Source organism: Euwallacea fornicatus, chromosome 20 (genome assembly GCF_040115645.1).
Source record: "Euwallacea fornicatus isolate EFF26 chromosome 20, ASM4011564v1, whole genome shotgun sequence".
Lineage (NCBI taxonomy): Eukaryota > Metazoa > Arthropoda > Insecta > Coleoptera > Curculionidae > Euwallacea > Euwallacea fornicatus.
The window spans coordinates 3,260,528-3,281,809 of record NC_089560.1 but is presented as its reverse complement, the minus strand read 5'-3'; the positions used below and the strand labels follow the sequence as shown (position 1 = coordinate 3,281,809).

At 36.3% G+C, this 21,282-nt stretch overlaps 2 protein-coding genes across 8 annotated transcripts in view; one reads left to right on the top strand and one right to left on the bottom strand.

The window, feature by feature from the left end:
• The window catches only part of LOC136345629 (odorant receptor 10-like), a 155,440-nt gene that overhangs the window by 24,339 nt on the left and 109,819 nt on the right, over window positions 1–21,282 (bottom strand). The window contains exon 4 of one of the 3 annotated variants that reach the window (XR_010733177.1): window positions 10,766–11,059. The exons of 1 other annotated variant lie outside the window; for it this stretch is intronic. The gene's annotated coding sequence lies outside the window, so the exon portion shown is untranslated. Of the gene's footprint in view, window positions 1–10,765; window positions 11,060–21,282 lie in introns of those variants that run through there. One more of the 3 variants, XR_010733176.1, reaches the window with a different exon arrangement.
• LOC136345624 (chondroadherin-like) overlaps window positions 1–21,282 on the top strand; it is a 149,252-nt gene that overhangs the window by 27,554 nt on the left and 100,416 nt on the right. For 3 of the 5 annotated variants that reach the window (XM_066294125.1, XM_066294124.1, XM_066294120.1), the window contains exon 1: window positions 2,292–2,516. The exons of the other annotated variants lie outside the window; for them this stretch is intronic. The gene's annotated coding sequence lies outside the window, so the exon portion shown is untranslated. Of the gene's footprint in view, window positions 1–2,291; window positions 2,517–21,282 lie in introns of those variants that run through there. 5 annotated transcript variants of the gene reach the window in all.

The following is a 21,282-nucleotide window of genomic DNA, read 5'->3' as shown; positions in this document are numbered from 1 at the left end:
GGCAGGAAGCAAATTAATTTTTTTTAATCTTTTGAAATAGAATCAAAATAAATAAAAAGGAATGGCGAAAAGTCGGTTTGTCTCAAATAGCGTCGGACTCATTAGGAATTTTTCAAATTTGAAAGCATGATTTTGTAGATCAGAGAAAGGCGCGACTATGCGCTAATTTAACCATCTTCCTATCTCTTATATTTTTCGAGATACCTGTAGAGTACGTTCTTATCTGGGACAGTCTGTATTTCTTCTCTTTTAATTCTATTGAAATACTGAGAAACACACATTTTCATCTCCATGCTTCGAAGCTTCTATTAAAGTGTGCGAACTAAACTGACTTCGGCAGGAATTTGGTGGTAACTAGTTTCTAAAAGAAAGGATTCTATAGCGCTATTGCCGAACAATACGCCGTTTTGCTGGAACTCATACCATCCAGACAATAGCTCCATTTCCATGTTCCAAATTCGACGGATTTACTCCGTAACAAATTTTGCAAGAGTCCATTCATAACTTTCGATCCTATTTGAGGTATAGGGGTAATGGTTTAATAGCACTTTGCCCCGGAAAATTTGAAATTATACGTTGGGCAAATATAGATATTGCGAGGGAGCTGTTATGAGAGGATAATATCTGAGGGCTTTGAAATAAATTCGGGAATCAAATGATTTGAATGCAGCTGATGAGATTTGTTAATGATCGTACAGACGGGTTTTCGAAACCACAGGTGTGATCTCAAGCATTAAATTACTATTTTCGACATGCTGTGGGTTTCCTTTCCTCTAACGATATTAACCGAAAATCTTACGAGACATATAAAGCGTTTAAACCTTCCTGAGAAGAACCTGCAAAGACAGTTTCTTACCTTCATTTCGTCCTTTTCAGGCATCCAGGGACACGAGCTTGATTCCCTTGCGACTCATAAGCTCTAACAGTTGAACACACTTTCAACGATTTATTAGATGATTAGAATGATACTCCCCATTCACCTAAATATCTGCAGTGCCCCATTTATGCATAGTTCGTCCTCTTTTAGGAAGTTTTTTAAAGCTCTCTATGATGCTGCTAATTTAAATAAACCTCATCAAAGCACATGTGTTGAAAAGTATCAAAATTTTCCTCAATCTGAAGGGATATGTATATAAACAGAGCAGCAATGTGGCAGCTGTACACGTTAAGCTGGTCGCAACTTTTAGGCTTAAGTTTTAATTAGCATCCTAAATTGAAACTCGAGCCATTTTATCCGGCCACCGTCTATCCTCTAGAAGATAAGGGTGGAGACATAACCGGCAAAATTAGACTTTCAATCCCCCTTTTATTAGCAAATATTTCTGGGATTAGGTTCCTCTACAATGATATTATGCCGGTAAATGTTTCCCGGATTATAGTATGTAACGCAATGCTTAAAAAATGGAAGTTTTAAATTAAAACCCCCAATTTCGGGGAATTTAAGTGACCCTCGGGAGTAGTAAAGCGATCTAAACACCTCAGAGCAAAATTTTTTCGTCAAGGTAAGGGAACTACTTAAAATAATTAATGGGCGCTTTAATATGTTCCCCTAAAGATCTAATAGTTTTGAGGGTGTTGGGTGGAAAATCCAGAAATGCACGATTCACATTTATCTAAAACCTTCATAATGAGCTCATATCCGTCAACTAATGCTCCATTTCATCGGCACTATACCGACATATGCACCCTCTGTGCGAAATGAAATGTTGCGTCTAGCGCATCCATTGTTCTCTTCATAATCCGGAGATGTACGATTCACATTAATCCAAAATCGTTGTGATAAATCCACTCTGCTCACTAGTGGAGTTAAAACATAAGAGGTATAAAAGTAAATTGCGTGAGGATTGCGAACGTGCTCTTGCACATCCCGGCCATACTCCCGTCATAACTCAACAACGTATGATTCACACTTGTCTGAAAAATAATGAACTCCCATCTCTCAACTACCGTAACGTTATGCGCCATTTCATCGGCTCTGTACCGAAATATACAACCTCAGCTTATGCGAAATACCTCCAATCCTGGCCTCCATTGTGCCAGTTGCGCCCTTCATAATCCGGAAATGTACGATCCACATTTATCCAAAAAGTACTGAATCGGCCTAGTGAAGTCTTCCCCATGATAAATCCCCTCGCTACCTGTCACAGATAAATACATTGCATAAACGACTTTATGCTCCAGCTTTACGTGTATTCCCGACCTACTCTCGGCAAAATGGAATAGCGTAAGCGCGTTGGCGCTTGTGCAATTTCCTGCTTAACTTACGGTAAGTTCGCCAGTGTTTGGCGGGAAGTCGGATCGTGTACGGCCACTCTTTCACATCTACGATCGTGGTCTGGCTCGGGATTACGTTAATTAGCGCGTATTTAATGCTCATTGAATATGAATGTTGTAGTATGTAGCCAAGCCGGTTCAGGAAATTGTGTTTGAGGATAGGTTGTGTTGAACTTCGGGACTGTGGTTTGGTGACTTGAAACTATCATATGGTTTAAGAGGATTTTTTGGGACACAAATTGGTAAGGAGAGTGAGAGTCAAACTAGAAAAAAGAAATGTTTACTTGTAATTTAAGCACGGGGACCTTCGTTTCGTCTTTCTCTCAACACAATCAGTCAGGGGTTATTTAATTCCCAGATGGGAAATTTTCTTTCTTCTAACAACTTGACTAGCAATATAAGCAGATCGACCCCTATTCAACTTTTTCGTCCAATTCCGACCTCCTTTTGGCTCTACTTCCCTCGTTAAAAAGTATTCGCTGACACTCATAAAATACACGGACACTTTTTTTCCTAAAAAGGTTTTTATGGCCCTTAAACAGCCTTAAAATATAACGGAAATGATCAGGCTGACACGCCATTAATCAATAACGGGGGAAGGTAGTCGCTGCCTTTATACCGAACTAATATGTTGACAATGAGTTTATTTATTTGTTGCCTTTCAGCATTGATACTGAGAAAATCCTAAGAGTTTTCTATCATATCTATTATATGATGACAAATACGGTTGCTTTTTTGCAACTATGTCGAATTGTTTCGTCGTGAATAAATTGTTGATCTATGCAGGAACAATTATTGGCAATGCGGTTGGATGGAAGTGGACAGGGAAAAAGGGAAAATAATTTTGCCTATTTCCGTCCACGACAAAACATATAAATTTCCCATGAAATTTAAAACATTGCTGGCCTTATAGCATTTATTAAAATATTAATCCAATCTGCGGGCTTAACTTAACGAAACAACCCAATGTTATTTATGGCGCAACAAAGCGGATTTTTCTTTCTCTAAATTTATATTCCTGATTAAAACATAACTCATACTTATCACAGGAATTTGTTATTATAACGAATCGAAACTATGAGCCAGATGGGATTTACTGAGAAGGTCTTTAAGGAACCGATGTTCAATTCAAAATTCTGGGAAACTTCGAGAACCAGGCAAAATAACTGAAAGCTTTGCTTTGTGTCCCCATCCTAAGTCCCAGTTCTGAGAAGAAACTTTCTGGAAACTATTTCTGCACTCTCTTTCGCTATACTGATTTGATTAGATTTGTCGAATGTTTAGAAAATAGTTCCCGGAAATGAATATTTCGCCTCAAATGGAAATGGCTTCCCGATGCGAAGTTGAAATAACTTTGAGCTTTATACTGGTTTTCTTATTGTATTCAATTGCTTTTAAGACCAACTTCCACGCACTTCTGGCAACTGCGGCATCATCTCAATCAAGATTTTTTGCAGTCGACCTCGGAAATAACTATTTTGGTCTGTGCCCTATTATCGAAGCATTGATCGATTCTTCTCAAGAGTTTTGGACAATTTTTAGAAGGTCCTTTACTGAAAATTCGCTTAAATAATAAGGGAGGATACGAGACAAAGTTTCCAGAAAGGAAATGCCAACATTGTTGATTAGCTGGAACTTTTTCCCGCAACTTTTCGTCTTGATAGGCTTCGAAGTTTTAAACAGATGATCAGCTTTTTTTCGGGTATTTCTTTTGAGTCGACTTAAATGACAATTTATTATGCTGTTGAAGGTGGTATTTGAACTTCTTAGACTTTGATAAATTATTAACTGAGGTTCGAATTGTAACATGTTGAATATAAGGTACAAATGGGGTTTTCAACAAAGGAGATACGTTGATCTGAGGTCTAGTTTAGATACAGAGTGATTTATTATGGAAACAGGCCTACAACTCGATCCATTTATGATTTTCTGCATAAAAGAAGTTCACAACATATCCATCGTGCTAGATTCCCGGCAGGAACATTTAAACTTCCCGGGCGTATTCAAATCAATCTCTGCAAAATTTGAAATTTATTCCTGATTTAACATCAAACTATTGCTTATCTTAACTATGCCGCGCTCGGAACTGAAGACGAAACTCCTTCGGGCTACTTCGAAGTTAAACGAACAAACGTCAGTGCAACTCGCTTCTGTATTCGTCGGCGATAACTTTTCCGTCTTTCATTTGTTTTTTTCCCCGTGTCATGGCGAATTTTGAGCCGGAACTGTTCATTTTGTGTTGTGTTCTCTCAGGAAAAAAACGGTGGAAAATACCGAAAACACGAGTTCCAGCTGGGACTAGTTAATTGGTACAAAATACTAATAAAGGTGCGCCCTAGTTTAGGTATGTATCTCGGCGTTTTTGTAACATATTTAGTATGTAAGGAGGTAGTGTGGAAGTTTTTCCCCTCGAACTATTAGGCAATATCGATGTTTTCGATACTTCCAGTGGATATCGTTATTTTTAAAGACGTTTCGGTCATAAATTACCCCACACAAATACGTTGTTATCGTCACACCCCGCTCGACTAACAAATGCCACACTCTCATTCCGCAAAATGGTGGCCTAAAGCCACCTGGTTCAGTGGCGCTCACTATAAAACGTTGTAATGGAACAAAGACAGAAGAATAACTAATCATTTTTGTCGATATATATGAGAATTTTCCATTTGTTCAGTTTTTTTTTTGAAAGGCAGACTGAATTAACCCGGGTAACATACCAATGGCGGCAAGTATCACTTTCCGTCATTAATAATTCTCTTTGAGCCAACCTTAATAATTCCCAAAATAGAAAAATCCATTGGCATGATATCGGAAAAACGAGGTCGCCAGAATAACCGGTCTGAAATATCGCTTTTAGTGTCTGAGATACAGTGGCTTTAATACTCACTTTTCGGATTTTGAAAGTCGCTTCAAAATGAAGGCGTATAAAATTGTATTCCCAAGATTCAAGTACCTCAATTCAGGCATAAATATAGAACCCATATCACCTCAATAAACAGAAATATTTTGCTTTAAAAATTTTCAAATTTTCAATTTTGCCAGCTTTCACATTTTAAACGCCGGTGTCCAGCAGGAACCTATCGAGTAATTGCCTTAAAAGTATCTCAATTTAGATTCTTCATGTCTGCTTCTCCGATTGTAACGGTCATCTTCATTCGGCGACCATCTTGCACCTATTTCCTTCGTTGTGTCCGCAACTTATATCATATTGAGCCCGTAACTTGAGCCATGGCTGAGGAAACCCATTTCTTACCTGGAATATAAGGACGATTTCTTGAAATTTACGGTTATCCATATCTTGGTCCAGATTGAGCTGCGAAATATAGGAACGGGCCATGCTCCTCATCTGTGCTATCATAGGATGTACTGTATAAAGTCCGTAATTGAAACGTTTAATTCCTTCGCCCCAAGGGAATTAAATATTTATTAAGCGACTTTCCCATAAAAGACTTCATAACAGCTAATTTCGTGCTTCCTTTGCATATAAAGTGCGTAATTATTTGATTGTTGATTTACGCCCTTCTTTCGACAGTTTTTTCATGTGTACTGAAGTACTCTGGATAGAATTGGATTTACATGTTCTGGACGATTTTCCAACAATAATCTCTCCTCATATGGTAATGGTTCAGGAATATTAGTTGCAACACAATGAGTCTCAGCGAGGAGTCTAAATCAAAAGTCACTGGGGGTCTTTATAACTATACAAAATTGCACTTTCGCACGTTCTTTATTACGGGGTGTCTACTTAACAGCCCCTCGGACTCTTAGGAACTTATTTGTGATTTTATAAAAAAATCAATTATGGAAATGTATATGAGACTAATGAAGGTGACTTTTAAAATTAGTGACGACCCTACAGAATGTCCAAAAAAGCAGGAAGAAACTCTCAGAAAGTGTCATTTTTAAAAATTTTTTTCGTCAGTGACTCAATGCTATGACGTTTTTAAATAACTTTTAGACTTTTGCAGCGTCGAACAAAAGATTTTTAATCGGAATTAGTTTAAGTTATATTTTGATAATTTTAGGATCGATTCTCATGTAAGATCGCCCTAGCAAGTACGAGTATTCATTTAGCCACAAATACGCAAGGGATGTTCCAAATAACAACTTAATGATCACCTTTTTTACTTCAATTTTTTTGATTTTTCAATTCACAAGTAATAAACTTACAGGAATCCGAGGGGCTGTTAAATGAACACCCTGTATAAATCGTTAAAAAAAAAATGTTATTTAGTTCATGATCTTCCGGACAGCATCTGTCTTTGGCAGTGTCTACGAACATCTATTTTAAAGTTAAATTTACCTTTTCCCTTCATAAGACATGCACGCTCATTATGACCGTTCTTGGCACCAAATCGACACTTAAGTAGAGTTTATGTCTGACTTAAAGATTCACGTAATGTATCGTATTAAAGGAGATAAACACGTTTATATGTATATTTGATGCCGTTCATAGAAGACATACCATTGAAATAAACCTTCTGCATCGTTAAAGAAGTTGCGTAATGTATAACTTTTAGACGTAAGCACATCTAAGCTTCTTAAATACAGCCAATGAAAATTGCGAATTGGCAAAAGCAGGTGTTTCCAACGTTTCAGGCTCAAACAATACTTTATATATATCAAAGGTATACTCAATTCTCACTGAAAACTTTGCAACACGATGAAAAGATAAATATAAACGCATAAACTAGGCTCTAGATATGCACGGTTTATTGGACCACTGATAGTGTAACTACTGGTGCCAAAAGGATTAACAGCCTTTAACATTCTTATTTTCATGAATTTATCGGCGCCGGCTTACGTACAATTCAAAATTCACTCGGCTACTTGCACAAAACCACTGGTACTAGTCAACTAGCGTCAATGATTCATGCCCGTGTAGTCTCTCCTTTACTTGTTTTGAGCACGCGTTTTCCAGGTTTATGGTGTTAATTACAACAAAATAATTTTTTTTTTAATTTACGTTTTTTAGTCACGCTTCCAATCACCACACCTTGTGCTTAGAGTTTGTAGCTGACTCGGAAGACACTTCGTCTATGTTGTTTTGGTGGCTTCCGTCACTCGAGCCACTTTCTGTATCTTGCATGGCTAACGTGCTGTTCGTTGCCATTTCGTGAACAAAACAAAAGTCTTATACTTTACTCAAAGTGGTTTTATCTTCTACCAGAAGGCGCCTTTGCAGGAGCTTATCTAGGATTCGATTCACTATCCTGGAATGCAATATGGCCTCCAAAGCTGTTCCAGATCCACATTTATCCACTAATGTCTCAGTGCTTTAAGGATAAAGTTTTCTCTGGTTTGTTGATCTCTCTTGCAGAATCTATTTATACTTGTTTCTGATATCCTGGGTTGAAATTCTCCATTAATATCTTTATGATTTCGCTGTACTTCTTAGCTTTCACTTGGAAGGAAGCTATTAATGGTCGTGGAACGGCGTAAGTGGCTGCACTACACGAACTTAAGAAAACCGCTTTCTACTTTTCTTCTTCTGTGATGATGTTAGCGGACGGGAAAAATTTACCCGAAGGATAAAGATATAATCTCGAAATACTTTTAAACGCTCATTCTGCTCAAACGTTTTCAAACGAAAATTTATCACAGCTCTTCTCTCAGGCTAAAAGAAACTCTCCTGGGACATTTTTATCTTCACCACTTTAAAATTATTATCTTTAAACCCAATTTACCACGTTACTAGAAATTCGACTGAAGTGCTATGTATGTCAGAAGTTTCTTGCCTTAACTAATTTTGTAGCTAATTTTCAACATCACGTTACAAATACACACACGCAAAGGGTATAAGGAAAAGCATTCTACCTTTATTTGACGTGAACAAATATAGAATAATGTGGTACATTTGTTAAGTTCAAGCAGGTTTAATGGTTTAATGTGCTGATCTACAACCAGTTAATGAGTTGATAAACAAGTTTAATTAACAAAATGATCGATCTACTTAAACTTGAACGTCGAACTTGATAAAACTGGAGCTGTTTAATGAAATATCGTAAAAGCTGTTTACAAAACTGTAAATATTAAAGATTATTTGATTAGTGCCGACCCTGCAAATATCAAGGGTCGGTCGGTGATGGCAAAGCTGAACAGACATTCCCTAAGGAGATTCCTGTTTTTGTCTCGCTCGATTCATTCCATCTTGACAGGTAAAATAATCATTCGCGAAGGGATCTCGTTAACACGTGCCCTCGATAAAGTTGTCCTTACTGATGTTTCCTTTTCCGTTCGTCAGTGTGATTGTACCCGAAATAAATATCCAATAAAGTTATAGGGCCGTTAGCCGGTGGGCATGCCCATCTGCTGTGCGTTCCCTTTTGCCGCTCTCGCGTTTTTAAGAGTTAATTAATAAGCTTAATTAGCAAGCATTATTGCCCTCTCGTGAAGAAATTTGGTTGGAACTCCCAAATAAAAATAATAAACAATCCAACATCTGGCCGCATATTGTGAGATGCATATTACCGCCAGTGCTTTTCAATTTATGTGGCGAGTATTTTAAAATATAAAGTGCGATCCGAGAAAATTTCCGCCTGATGCACACGTGCAGTGTAGCTTTTATTTTACGGAACAGCGAGAACTTGCAGCTTGAAATGGAAAGTCGTTCGCGTATACAAAGCTAATTTATTGCTTCGCTTTAATTATTGGGAAAGGAACGGTTAGCTACTGTTTACCTTAAAATATGCTCGTTGCAAAATATCGCGAAGCTTAATGAAAGTTTAAAGGTTAATGCATCTAATTTAAAGTTCATTCAATTCCTCCGTAGTCCATTAAATCTCCGTACGTCCCCAGATCGCTTCTCGGTTTGAGTTTCCTCTCTTTTGAGGGCATTGATTTCGACTGGACCAAGGTCGTGTGCAATTCCCGATATGAACAATGTTTGAAAATTAAACTGAGCGATATATGGAAATTTATTTCGACAATTTCGCCAACTGTGTGCCAGCATTGAAGCGTATCAGCAATCGCTCATTCAGTACATACTTTCAAACGCATTGTTATTGGCTTGTTTTACCGAATTTGTTTTTCCTCCCTTTGACGGTATGTCGACGCAATATCTAATTACACTAATTTATCCATGCGAAAGAAAAGGTTATAATTACCTGCGAGCTTAGCAGTGTCATCGAAGCATAATTTAGGGCGATGCAGGCCAAGAGTTTTCAAATTCGCGTAACCTCACGTTATCTGCGTAAGTTTTGAAATGATCAATCGTAAATGGTTTGCGACATAACCAAATTTGCAGTGCTGGTTTAAAAGAAATAAAAATAAGCCTAAAGTTGCCGGTGCAAAAAAGGTAATTGTTTAAGCCAGCTGGTCGCGAGTAATTAAATTTTATGTTTTAATTAACAAAGTTCCCTACAGTGATTAGATTCCGTTCAAAATAAATTGAACCGAATTTATATATTTCGAATTCCCCCCATTTCCTTCAGGGCGTTATCTGAAACCGTTTTGTTGGGGACAGATTTAAAGAACGTTGTGATGGGACCATTTGTGAAGAGATAGATGATGATAATAGAATTGATTAGAATAATAATGAACCACACGCCTATCAAGAAGGATAAGTACAATAAATTGGGTTTGCTTCAAGTGAAATGGATTCTGAAAAGAGTGAGACTCAAAGTGACGAGAAATAAGGAGACGAGATGAAATAAATCGAGGAAGATTAATGAAGAAACTCAATGAGAACCGTTCCAAGAAGAAAGGCGATTATTAGACGTCGAGCGCTTTGAGTGAAAAAAATATTTTTAGTGAAATTCATCGAATTTTCACCAAATCGAACCGATCCCAAACATGCAGGGCATGAATGTCTGAGATCAAACGAGCGAAAAATATACATCAAAGGCGAATAAGCAAAAATATAATACCATATGCCATTCCTACCATTTGCTCAAGAGAGAGAGGAAATGAAATTCCGAACAGAAGACAAATTAAATTCTCCGCTGATCGTCGAAGAAAACTAAGCCTGAAGAAGAATAAGAAAAGTAAATGGAATTAATTAATGAACATCAATGGAGAGATCTGTGAAGATGTTCTCGAAAAACAAACGGAACGCTTACCATTCATCCCGAATGAGATTCGACAGTAGAGAAGATTTGTAATTATGTAAGCAAACAGAGTTAATTCTCTAAGCAACAACGAAGAAAGGATGTGGCACGAACCAGGCAAGATGAAACGAGATACTCAATGAAAAGAAATAGGGATCGAAAAATTAACGAAGTTTCTACCATTTTCCTCGATAACAAGTAGAAAGCAGCGGAGATGCGCTTTAAAAGAATGTAGGACTTAATCTGGAACAGAACAAGAAAAGGAGGTGGAATGAATCGATGGAGATTGATGTCATGAAACAATCCGTGCGGAATGTAAAGAAGAATGACAGCATAAAAAGAGAATTGATCGAAAGGCATCCTTTTAAGTTAGAGCTAATACGAAAATATTAAATATGCAATTAAACCAAAATCATATTCGTAATATAAAGCAATATTGAATATAATTAATTTTATAGTGTGCCTATATATAATTGAGTTGAATTTACCGAATACAACATGTGGACACACAACAAAAACTTTCCAAATGAGTTCCAATTACAATAAATTGATTCACTGGCGTGACTTAAATAAAATTCGAGTAAGGAAGGCCATCAAGTTTTTTTTTTTTCGTAATTCGATGAATTTGATGCTGTTGAAGTCCTAGAATTGGTCCTTCCACGGATTTCCTTCAGATGCGGCATGGGTTTGAGGTGTGTCACGAGAAAAATTTCTCTGGAATGGAAACCATCTGCCTGCAAATAAAGCAAATAAGAATTGTTTGCTTATCACAATCAAACTATATTAAATAGAATGTATGGATGCACGTTAGCTTTGAAATTCGTAAAACTGTAATATACGTATTATTTACTTACTACGTAAACGTAGTAATTTTGACTGAAGTTTAGGGCGTTCAATATTTGATGCAATTTCCCAGAAAGCCCTTAAATATTATATGTATATATATATATATATATATGTATAAATATATACCTACAAACCTCTTGATTCTGCAAAAATGCAACATAAATCTCCGATTGCTAAGTTAGTTATAGTATCTCAACCCCACAGCGTTTGACGAATATTGGCGACCATAGTTTTTATGTGTCTTCGCAGATAAAGGACTTCGAAATTGAAACTTTCCCTTCAACAAGATTATAGGATCAAATTTTCGCAAATTTAAGATATTCCAGAGGTGTCCTGCGGTTCGAAGTTAATTAGAGAGATGCCTTTATATAATTAGAGATTTTCACTCGTAAATGCCTGGATAAATTTTAATCCGGAGCTATCTAATAAATAATTCCATCTCCGTTAACCGTTATTCTATTCAGTAGTTGAATGTCAATCTCATTCTAATCAAATCTTTTAACCAGTCCACACAACAAATTAGCTGTTTGCTTCCTGGGATTTTTAGCAAAATCAGCAAATCTATACGCTCCCACGAAACTATGTCAGCAATTCAGTAAGGGAATTGTAAAGTGAATAAAAGTCAGAGATATGGAAATGTTGGATATCGTTTCAATGTTGGCGAGCTCTACCATTTGTCATTATTCCTGAAGGGATACGTGTCTTGAATCGGAAACGGCTGCACAAAGCCTCAAAAAGTCCCGAGGAAAGATTGTACGCTCGTAAATATGGAATGATAATAAATTATTGATGATGAATGAATAAGAAATCACGAAGCATGTTTTTAAACATTACTCCACTTTCGGGATTTATGGAAATTGGATTATTGGCTTTAACAGTCAACAGTGATTAGCCAATCAAGTGACCGCATTTCAAGCTATAAATTTCCTTTCGGGCCGTCAATTATCTAAAAGCCTTTTCAATTATCTTAAGATCCAGGAATAATGGAGAGAGATGTCGGTAATTAACGAGAGTTCAATCCATTGACTTCAGCTCTAGTTCAATGGTTAATTAAAAAATAATAATCGAATTTTTTTTATTGTTGTAGGTATTTTTTTGAAGGAAATATCATGTGTTCGTGTTGTAATTTATGTATAACATCATACTATAAATACTCGCTAATGAGGGAGCTTGATCCCAAAACTGATACTTGAGGGGATATCGTGCGGTCACAGAGAAGAGAAACTAACTAGGCGAAAAATATTAATTAAAAACATGTCCAATACATCATTTATGTGAATTTCATAATACCATTTTGTTCTGTGTTGAAGCATGTAGATAGAGCTAGTGGAAAATGGAAGCTTTGAGATGAGTTAATAATAGACATGAAAAGTGTATTAGAAATCTAAATAGAGCTGCCAATCCGAAATTAAACCTCAAACATTAATCACGTTTGCCCTTCGCAGGCCGAAACAACCCCATTGTCTCCATCTGAACTGAACATGCAAAAGCCTTCATCTACATCCCCAATATCGTGGCACTTAGTTAAATTCTATTCGGTCTTCATTTTCATTCGAAATGGGAACGTGTATTCCCTCGAAGGAAATTGCAAATTCTCTGCGATTTTGGTGTTTGGAGGTCGTGGCGTGCATAGAGTGTTATGAAAACGAATAGGTTCGTTAATTAGTTTGTTTCGATTGGTGCCAAGCTAATTCCAGTCGGTAATATTAGCCTGGATGTTGGATATGTATTTCGCTAATTTGCCTACGAATAATGAAAACAAACCTTAGTTTAGATGTGTGGGAGGTTTACTTTAATTCCCCATAGAGAGGTCGCGTTAAGGTGAGCATTAAAATCTCGTTAGGGGTAGTTTTCAATAGTTACACAAGTTTAGAATTCAATAGCAACGCTGATAAGTTCGATGGAGAAGTTCGAGAAGCAGTTCAAACTGGGCGCAATAATCAAGATCAAACCAATAGTGAATTTATCTTTCGAATTATTATTTGTTGTCTATAATATCCATCCCTCGTTAGTTGAGGCAAAGTTTTTCTCAATTAAGGAAAATCCGAATCTCGCATCTGAAAGACGTCATCTTTGGTAGGAAGACGGCCGGTTCCGATTGGTTAATGAACAATGATGAATTGGTTTAATAGCGTTTACGGTTTAGTGCTCTCGGGCAATCCGAGATCACTTGATGGGCGAGTCACGTGTTCGACTTTAAAAGGTCAATCGCTCTCAATTCGAGTTACGTTTTCCATTTTCCGAAAGTGCTCTTGAAATCTACCTTCGAGCGCTCTTGGCTAATCGAAAAATTTGTACGGAGCGAGATGGTAGACGTAAGCTTCAATAATGCACTTGGGACTATTATTGCCATGGTCCAGTTCTCGTTCGATCCGCGATCCAAACTTTATCGCTCGGGAATCGAATGAGGTTGATCGGAATCTACCCTCTGATATCGCAGATCATTTATAGATCGGCCGCAGATCGATTCGAGATCAGCGAGCCAAAAACCCTACGTATGAGGAAACACTAGATTACGACGATCCCACACATAGTAGGGATGGGTTGAAAGGGGTTTTAAAAACATTTCTTCACAATACAATTTTCATACGCTGGAAGAATATTTTGATCTAGTGCGTTTATGACGAATTTTCGAAAATTAACGTTGCGTCGATGCACATTACCTCGAGTATCATTACAACATATAAAGTAAACACATCTGCCGTTATCCAGAAACATATTAGGGACGTCTCTGTGGAGGTATCTGGTAATAATGTAACATCTCACTTGTGTATTGGGTGTAAGACGTAAAATCAATTACATGATCTTCCCTGGAGTTCTTGCGGGATTCCACTACGATTTAGACCTGTAGGCCCTCCGGTCTGCCCGTTAGAATGCATTTTGTCAAGTTCTGGGAAATGTAATTTGATGATGGGTATAGTTTCATGGAAATCTTATTAGTATTCCTGGATCCAAATTCTATAGGTATTGTGGTTTGCATAAAATGCGAGAGAAATTCGTTCTCTCCTGGTCTAAATTCAATGAAAAGTTCAGAGAAAATTATGAAATTGGACGAAGCACATGTGAAAGTGTATTTGACATAATTGCGGCATCCTCCAAGCAAACGCAGGAGGAGAGAACTTCGGAGTTTGGAACATCTTTTATCGATAGCACTCTATTAAGAGTTTGTTCATTATAGAATTCTGTATGATATCCGAATTTTGACATACAGCAGTATGCTCGTGATGTTTTTATCCATGTGAATCTTCAACGGTTCCTTGCGCGGTTATGATCGAAATCCGTTTGTTTGTCTTTAAAAAATATTATAAATCAATAAGGTATAATTATTTTCATTGCTGTAATACACGAGACCAAAGCTAAAAGTAATACACTAATATTGCTTCTAATAACTCCTATTCGAGCGACAAATTTCTCTGTAATAAATGTTGAAGCATTTGATGGTCATCAGTTCTTGATTTTTATGATTACTCGTCCCTTTTTTATGGTCTATTTTATTCATGTTAAATTAATTTGATGAATTTCGTATACTCCTTTGTCATTTTGAATAAATAACTGTTACTTTTTGTTATTATTGTTATTATCATTATTTACAAAAAAAAACTTCTACATTCCGCATTTATTTGATGGGAACATCCTAACTAAACCGAGTTTTGTGGATATAGTTGCTCGAAATATAAGTGACAAAAAATGATGAGATACGAAAATTATCGGTAATAGAAAATCGCCACATTTTTATGATCGAAAAATGACAAATTTTTCAGGGTGAGTATATTTTCACGCACAGCGAAGGAATCTTCAAGATTAAACGAGATGGAGAATCAGTTAAATGGGGAAATATTTGCACGCTTGTGAGCACTTTTGAAAATATGTCTATAAGCCTTATATAGTTAAAACGGAGAAAAAATATGCTATTTTGTAGGCCCATTTTCTAAAATCCACTTTTGTATTTAGGTATTCTTGATACCGTCGATAATAAACGGGCTACAGACGTTTTAGTCTTTTGACCTATTTCGGGTTTTCCTTAACATCTAATAGGTCACGACTTTTTTTTAAACTTCAAAAACGACTTTACACTTAGCTCACAAAACTGCAAACCTTTCCCCGTTTAACTGACTCTTTATCTCTTTTAGTTTCGAAGATCCCTTCAGTATGCAAGAAAAAATGCTTACTTTGCATATAAACAATAATCTCCTTTCCTTCTCTACGATCTAAATTAATGATCTATAATATTATTGACAACAAAATATGCCCCAAAACTACGGTATTGTGTGGATTAACACATTAAGATACGAGTAACGCATACTCGATGACGTTTGCAATATACAGACATAATCCAATCGCCTTGGCTCGCCAAGTCACAACTGGTATCAGTGACGCAATCATTAACACGACAAAGATGTGCGGGCATATAAATGTGCTATTTTGATCTATTAAAAATGAGCGGTTTCGTGGAAATCAATTCTTTTACCTCCTATATGGTAGAAGTAACGCACAATGGCAGTAACCGAATTTGGTATATGAATGCGGTAAATATCTAACAAACGGCCGATTTTGGCAGGCACGCACTACATTATTTGACTTATCGTTTCTGACATAACAAAATTAGATATTTTGTAGTAAATAGAACGTGGGTGGTTGACTATTTAAAATTTTATTAAGAAGTTCCTCTTTCAATTGAAAACTCGTTTGTTAAGACCTCGACCTTTGGAAAATTTATTTTCAATACAATTCTTCACAATAAATATTCCCTTGATGGATTTATTGAGATTATTGAGTTTCCAAATCAGTCCATTTTACCTTGTCATTCACAGCATGATTTACAAAAGAGCTTTCATAAAGCTAAATTTAGTTACTCAGTTTTGTCTCTTTGTCACTATTTGCTGCATTGAAACCAGATCATTATCGCTCTTCCCTGTCAAAACCTAACAATGTCTTCATACTCAATTAAATTCGACAATGTATCCAGGTTGATTCATAATGCGTTCAGCGTTGCATAAATGCACACGTTACGTTGGTATCTGTCTAGATAAGACTTGGCTTTCTGCCTAGATGATTTTCATTAATTTTGCAGTCATCAAATGTTTTCAGATCTAGCCAATTAATCCTGATTGTCACTAAAGGGAAAGTCTTGAAATAAAACGCGAAGAACTATCATGAATTTGTTTCCAACTGCTCACAACAACTTTAAGTCGTTTCTTGCAGTTCAAGTTGCTAATTGGCAAAAGAATTTAAGCTCATTAAATACTTCGAAAGTATTCTTCCAGCCTGTCGCATTTCTGCTAATTTAGCAGATTGTTTGTAGTAGTAATTTCCTTAGATTTTCCATTTTTCCGGACTCGAAGTGAAACGAACAACTCATTAGAAACTTCAAGATTTTCTCGAAAATCTATAATAATTATTTTATTTACCGCTTGAACTGCAAAATTTTTCATTTCGCCCTGTTATGTGTGAGATATTAATTGCTGATTATAATTCTAATAGTACTTAATAATCTCTATCGCGATGGGGCTCTGGTAAGGTAGCACAATCACTGTCAAAAATTAATTAGGTTAATTATTATTCTGGTTATCAGGATTTTCGTTAAAATATTGCATTGTTAGTTAGCTGGTAGTTAAGTTATGAATGCTCATTTATCTAATAAAGTAATAGCTTTTGATTGGCGAACGCTGATTGCGTAGCATTTTTATTTAAAAAAGACGATTAAATGCGAGAGCGGATTCTCTAATTCCTCGAGCTTCCTAGATAAAATCACTAATAATATTAAAGGCATCCCTTAATAAGCCTAAAGCTTCAGAATTATTCAAGAGCATTTTAGCTAACTTAATTTCGATCCCCCCGTCTTATCTCGTTGTGGAGAAACTTTCAATTCGATGCGAATTCGGTTTCCTGTAATTAAGTCATTTGAAGCAGTTTAGGGCGGATGAAAAACTTCAGAAACCCCTTTTAATCGATATCATTAAATTTTAACGCTATTTAAGATCGTCCGACCCAAATCAAAAATAACATTTGGCCCGGCGTTGACCCATCAAGATGGGGGATCATTCAAACGAATTCGACTCGAACCTTCATTTAATCCACATTATAACCGAATACCGATAGGGAAAATTGACATAAGGGGCATTATTAGACCTGATTTAATTATTTCCCGTTTAACTTTACATCACCCAGGGGCGAGGCGATCCTTCTACTAATTCGAACGGACTTCCTACGGGGATTGACCCACTTGATCGTATTACTTCTGATTCGAGAAGGTCCAGGGGCAGTTTTTACGGCCGCAAATAAATGGGAATAAACCGTTTCGGGCATGTGGAAGAGGCAAAATTTGACATTTTGGATTAACGTATTGTAGATCCTGTAGTAGTTTATTTTTGACTAACTCACTCGACATTCGGACTGCGACAATCTGAAATACATCCTCGAATTTTGCCTCTGTGTATTTTTAACGAAATACCGCGGGATTTCCGGGATTTATTTGACAAACACGAAATAATCCCTTAGTTTGCATGTTAGCCTTTTTGAAATTATTATGCACATTCGTATATGGAGGCGCGTACACAAATTCCGTGGCTAATGGGCGATGGTTAAAAACGTAATGCCCACGTTAATTTAAGGACACATCAATTTTTCTGCGACACACTTCTTCTCATGCACACGCCATCCGACAGTGATCGCGATCTATCGGGTTTGATTGGTGAATTGGCTGAAATGCGATATTAGATCAAAATTTTACCCTCGGCCTGTTCATGGTACAATAATTGGTTTAGTGTTTATTTACCATCGAGCAACGCCTGAAATTTTTACACGTACGTTACGTATCTGTAATGCGATGAGTAGTCTTGAGAAAATGAGGCCGCATAGAGTGAGATTAGCTTTACGTTACGTTGATCCTGGTACAGTGTCATAATGGAACCTTCGATTCGTTCGTTTAGTTTTTTTTTTGTGATCATTTTGCAGTCTCCGTCCGAGACATCTGTTATCCGGCGGAATGGTATTTGGACGGGTCGTATGGTTGGCGAAAGTAAACGTCGTGTCGGAAATCTGATTAACGAAATTTGGGTTTTCTTCCGATATCGTATGTCTTCAACTTCATTTCCTTTCATGCAATAATCGTAATTGCTAACTATATGCGAAAGTCAATTTTATCATTTTGATGCTTTCCTCTTCCTTCTCGTGCACCCGTCATTCCAGAAGGCGATGATACGAAAACTCACAGCCAGTCACGAAAGTATTCGATCGGTATTAAGTTTTTGAAGTAAAATCCTTTAGTATTCTTATACACCTTAAAAATATAAGACATGCTATACTTCATGAAAGTGCATAAATTTTTATTAATTCAGACAAAAATTAAATTAAAAATAATTAGATAAAATCGGTATAAATTGTAATATTTCCACGTAAATCGCAAAATTTAACCCACAAAAGTATTCGAACATAATAAAAGTAAATGGATTTTTAGAATCTTAATGTTTGGGTGGGCCCCATTTTGCCTGGAAACTGTCCTTGGAGGCGATCAGGTAGGTTGTTAGTCGTTTTTTGAGTACATTCCACAGATGTTCGATGGGACTTATACCTGCGCTTTGTTGTGGAGTTGGTAATAACTGGGGGTTATTATAAATCAACCAAATTTTTACAACATGGGCTGTGTGCTTTAGATCATTGTCCTGTTGGAACTAATAATCCCTCGACAAACTCAATTTGTGTACATTTTCCTTTAAATTACTTTTTAATATTTGCGAATATTTTACTTTATCCGTAATTCCGTCTATGAAGACAAGGATTCCAACCTCGCTTGCCCCCCTGCACCCTCACAGCATCACTGAGCCACCCCCATGTTTGACAATTGCACGAAAATCTCTAGGATCCAGTTTTGTATTCTCTGTTCTCCACACTTTTTGGTGTCCAACACTGCTAAAAATATTGTACTTGCTTTCATCATAGAAAAGTACTTTCTTCCAAAATGTATTATCCTTAATTATGTATTGTTTTACAATGTTGAGACGTTTTTCGTCAGTCTTTTTAGCTAATATACGGATTCTTTCTAGAAACTCGTCCATGTATGTCGTTACTTCTTAACAAACGTCTATATAATTCCGAATGTACTTCTTTTCCAAATTGGGTTAAAACATATTTCGCTAATTTTGGTGCAGAAAAAAAAAGGATTTTTTACGTTTATACGTAAAACCGTAGACTCTTCACGTTTTGACAATTTATTTGTTCTTCCTGACCGACATTTATTGATGAAATTTCTCTATATTCTATTTTTTCTAAGATGTACGAGAGAGTTGATTTATTTCTATTTAACAAACGAGCAATTTCCGCATGTTTTTTCTCTTTCGTTCTGCCATTTTAGTATCAATTTTCGTTTGTACATTTTTCTCAAAACATTATTTAAAGTTTGTATTTTTTTTTCTTCTTAAAGTGTTCGAATTCTTTTGTGGGTCAATGTAAAGAATATTTCAAATACCTTTTAAGCAGGATGGTATTTGTTTTTTTTTAAATAGCTATTTATCTATATAAATTTTCTTCCCGATAATATAGTTTAATTTTACCATATGTTAAGTAAATAGCAATATTACATTCTTATTTGTTTCGTTGGAACACTTTCGTGACTGACCGTATGTGGGATAACGTATATTTTTAGGTCAATTTTTCTGTTTTCTTTATCGTTTTTAATTATTTGTACTACACAAAAAATGTGGCATATGTCGGTAGCATTGACATGGCAACTGTCCAGAGCAGAGAAGCAGTTCTTTTTCTTCATTACGTCATCGTACGACAGATGAATTAAATGAGTAAAATGAAAAAAATGAATGAATGGAAAATATTTTTAATTTACAGTATAGTTGAAGCTGCTGTCGTAATTTCCACTCATAGAATTGTCAGACGACGGATGCATCAGACAGAAAGACTTTACTGAGATTATAACTAAAACTTATTCTTTTATTACCATATTAAGTCACTGTCGCAGTGGCGGCTCCACAAGGCGCTGAAATCTTGAATCGATTCGGATTGCCATTTTATCAAGTTTAATTGCCTTATTAACTTTCTAAGAAAGATTTGGCAAACATTTCGAGATTTTTGCAGGTAACAGAAATCTTTGCAAGGATCTCAAAATTTTTCTATCCAATTCCTATTTTAAAAGACAATTAAACTTGATAAAATGAGGACGGAAATCACTTCGAGATTTCAAAAATCCATCATTTTGTTGTAAATATTTGCGCATTTAATAATGTACGAGGTTAATTCCAGAAATACCTTATACTTAAAACAAAAAAAAGATTGGAAAATATTACATTATTTCGCAAAATAGTCTCCTTTGAGATTGTTATACTTTCCTCTCCATGTCCTGTTTATAGTAACAAGCTTCATATGTTTCAAAATAGGCATTAACCCCGGACTCCACCTCTTCATTGTTGGCAAATCTCGTTCCTCCGAGCTATTTTTCCAAGTTTGGAAATAAAAATAATCTGAGGAGGCTAAATCTGGCGAATAAGGTGGATCAGAAAAAAGTTCGAAACCAAGTTGATTGATTTTGACAATCGGTGGAAGTGTTTACTGGTTCCTTGTCTTTATGGAATAATACTTTCTTTTTCGCCAAATGCGGTCATTTTTCTCAATTTCTTTGTTCAAACGCTGAAATAAATTTTTGTAATATTCTCCGTTTATTGTTTTTCCTTTAAGAAGATATTCAATACAAATGATCCCACACGCTTGCCAAGAAACTCGCGCCATCACCTTTCCTGCAGATGAAATGGTTTACACCTTCTTTGGAGTTTGTTCTCTCCTTTAAGCTAATTTTTTTGACTACTTTTTGGTCCCAGGTGTACAGTGGTGGAGTCGTGTTTCATCCATGGTCATGAATCGATGCAAAAAGTCGGCTTTATTGCCGCGAAACTTTACTAAACACTTCCTTCAAACATCCTCGCGGCGTTGTTTTTCTTCAAATATGAATAATCGCGACCATCTTGCGCACAGTTTTCTTATATCTAGTTGTTCGGCCAAAATGTACAGCACTTTTTGAAATGCCGATTTTCCACGATAATTTTATGGATTTTCACCAAAAGTTCTGGACTGGTCAAATCTCAAGCGTCATTGGGCTGACCACTGCAAA